The 3,563-nt window shown below is 39.0% G+C and overlaps 1 pseudogene; it reads right to left on the bottom strand.

Annotated features, from left to right (window-relative positions):
- Positions 1–420: 420 nt before the first annotated feature.
- Positions 421–2,852, bottom strand: LOC110327664 (annotated as a pseudogene).
- Between the last annotated feature and the right edge of the window lie 711 nt (positions 2,853–3,563).

The following is a 3,563-nucleotide window of genomic DNA, read 5'->3' as shown; positions in this document are numbered from 1 at the left end:
TTTGGGGTTTTTTGTTTTTCTTTTTTCATAGTCAACAATGTGTTTTACTATATATCTCAGATTTATACATTTCATATATGCTTTTAAAGCTTCACTTAACAGATCAATACAAAATATATATTTATGTATGTGCAGCAGTGGCTCTCAGGCCCAGGATTTAGGAGGAGGATGGAGAGTCTTTCCTTGGCATGTGCTGTCAACCATGATAGTGGAACGAGTCCTTCTGACTTGGCTGCCTTGACTGAATTTTACTATGGCAAACAGTTCGAACATGTATGCTACTGCCCATTGGAAGGATGAGATTTGAAGTTCATAACCTGCATTTTTTTTGGAAGTCTTTAAGACCTAAATGCTTACTTTCCTCCTAATAGAGCTGCAAGATCATCTAATGAACGTAGTATGCCCACAAACTGTCTGGAACACCTGCCTAAGAACCACTGCCTATGGTCATTCAATGTCCTCAGGCCTCACAGGATGAGGTAATGGTATGATGGATTTCTTTTCAGTGTCCCTGGAAAGTACTTTCCTCATATCATAGGCATCCTCATCAGGCTCCCTGTTGCTGGCTGAGTAGTACTCTACTGTCCTGTAGACACTATAACCCAACCGCTAGTATATGTTGATGGCAACTTGATTAGGTCATCTTATGAAGAGATCAACAAAAAAATCCACCATTTCTTTCTGAAATTTCCTCTAGTAACTCCGTAAGTTTAGCAGCCAAGCCAGGACAGCGGAAATCAGGATGGACAGAGCTGTGACATGTCCATGCCACTCTTCCCTAGCTACTGAGCCTTCTGCTTTGCCCATAATAGAACCTATTAGTTCTCTGACAGGTACCTCAGCAATGATGAAATACTCTGGCCAGTGTGGAAGGTACTGTAAATAAAAAGGAATCCCATAAGTGGATCCAAGTTAATGTTGCTGAAGCGGAACAGGTAGTTGTGGGTGAAGGCCCAGAGCCATTGTGCCGCCCCTCAGCCTTCTTTTTTTATAGCACTTAGGACAACTAGACAGAGTTAGCCCCACCCACAGTGGGCTGGACCTTCACCCATTAATCACTAATTAAGAAAATGTCCTACAATCTTGCCTACAGCCAGATCTTATGGAAGCATTTTCTCAACTGATATTCCCTCTTCTCAGATAACAATTGCTTGTGTCAAGTTGCATAAAAACTAGCCAACACAGAATCCAAAACCAGCTGGAGCTGGCACAGCTAATCTGATATTTGATAACATAGACTTCAAATCTAAATTAGTCAGATGAGATAAAGCAAGCCACTACATATTAATAAAGGGAACAATTCTCCAAGGAGATATAATAATTGTAAACATTATTACCAAATGTAGGACTTCCAATTTCATAAAGCAAGACTAATGCATGTGAAAGGACAGATAGTGTCTAAATACAATAACAGTAGGTGATTTTACAGCCTACTGTCCTCTCTAGATAAGTCACACAAATTAAAAATTAACAAAGAAATCTCAGAATTAAAGAGTATCAAAGAATGACTTAGTTATGTTTCTGTTGCTATGCTAAGATACCATGATCAAGGCAACCTATAGAAGAAACAGTTTATTAGGGATTTACAGTTTCAAAGATTGAGTCCACTGTAGTGATGAGCATGGCAGCAGGCATGAACGCTTACATCTTGAAACACAACCATAAGGGCTAACTGGGAATGCCACCAACTTTTGAAACCCCAAAGCCCAACCCCAGAAATGTGCCTCCCCCAACAAGGCCACACCTCCAAATCCTTCCCAAACAGTTCCACCAATGGGGTACCAAGTATTCAAATACAAGAACCTGCAGTGGGAATTCACAGTGAAAATATCACACAAAACAAATAACAGCAGACATTCTGTCAAACAAGATGACAACATACATTCTTCTTAGCAGTACAGGAAACCTTCTCTAAGGCCAGGAGTCAAATCATACCAAATATAAAGAGATCAAAATAATTTTTATCTGTTACCTTAGCAAAATGAAACTAGAAATCAGGAAAAAGGAAACCTACAAAAAGTGCATAAATTTACGGAGCCTAAACAACATACTCTTGAATAATCAGTGGGCCACTAAATAATCATAGAAAAAAAAGTTCTAGAAGCAAATGAACATGAAAAGCACAACCTGCCCAGATCATTAGGATGCAACAAGGAGTGTTAAAAGAAAAGTTTATAGCTGTGGATGATTACATGAAAAATCGGGAGTTTCATGTAAACAACGTAATGATTCACTTCAATATCATGGAGAAACAAACACAAACACAAGAGGAACCCTGGTCACGGTATCTTAGCCCAGCAACAGAAATGTAACTAAGTCGTTCTTTGGTACTCTTTAATTCTGAAGTAAGGCAAAAAGTAATAAAGATCGTGGCTGAAAATTAGAAAACGGTGACTAAAAGAACAAATACAAAATCATTCAGATTAGGTGTTTGGAAAAAAACAAAAACAACAAAAAGATTGGCAGGGATTAGTCAAACTAACCCAAAAAGGAGAGGAATTCCATTAATAAAATCAGAGAAGAAAGGGGATGGTTCCCAACGAAATCTAGATGATTCACATTAGGAAATACTTTAAAAGCGTATTTTTAAAACCAAAGCCAGAAATTCTAGAAGTCATGGATAAATTCCCAGATACATGTGACCTACCACATTGAGGATATAAACAACTATGTGGATCCAAAAACAATCAGCAAAATTAAAGCAGGAAGAGCAACTCTCCCTCCCCACTCCTAAAAACCAGGACTAGATGAATTCACTGCCAAATTCTGCCAAACTAACTAATACCAATGCTCCTCAAACAGAACAACAACGAGTCCCCCCAAGTTCAGGCTGCAAAGCCAGCATTACCCATGTCTTGGGGTTACTACTGCTGTGAGAAAACACCACAACCAAAAGCAAGTTGAGGAAAGGGTTTATTGACTTACGTATTCTGAATCATAAACCACTGAGGGGAGCCAAGCCAAGAACTCAAGCCAGGCAGGGATCTGGAGACAGAGGCTGATGAAGGAGACACAGAGGGGTGCTACTTCATGACTTACACAGTCTGCTTCGTATAGAAGCCAGAACCACAAACCCAGGGGTTGTCCCTACTCAAAATGGGCCAAATGTCCCTTTATGGCCCTGAAGAAACCAGGAATAGAGAAAACATATCTCAACATAAAGAAGGTAATACACCATAAACTGATAGCCAAATGAGAAGCTAAAAAAAATAATAAATCTAAGAAATTTGCCTCAAAACTGTAGTAAGTCTAGGGTACCTATTCTTCCATTCTTATTTTATATGCCACGTAAAATCTTAGCTAGAACAATAAGAGAAGACAAAGAAGTAAAGGGAATATAAATAGGAAAAGAAGGTATATTATCCCAATTCATAGATAGCATGATCCTATAGTTAAAATACCACCCCTTCTCAAAGATTCTACCCCTGAAAAGACTTCATACCCCTGATAAACATTTTCAGCAAAGTAGTAGGATGTAAGATCAATATATGAAAGGGGGTTTAAGCAGGAGGACTGTGAGTTCAAGACCAGCCCAGGCTACATAGTAAGTTTGAGGCTAGCCT

This window comes from Mus pahari, chromosome 10, assembly GCF_900095145.1.
Source record: "Mus pahari chromosome 10, PAHARI_EIJ_v1.1, whole genome shotgun sequence".
Taxonomy (NCBI): Eukaryota; Metazoa; Chordata; class Mammalia; order Rodentia; family Muridae; genus Mus; species Mus pahari.
This window is presented reverse-complemented; position numbering and strand designations above follow the sequence as displayed.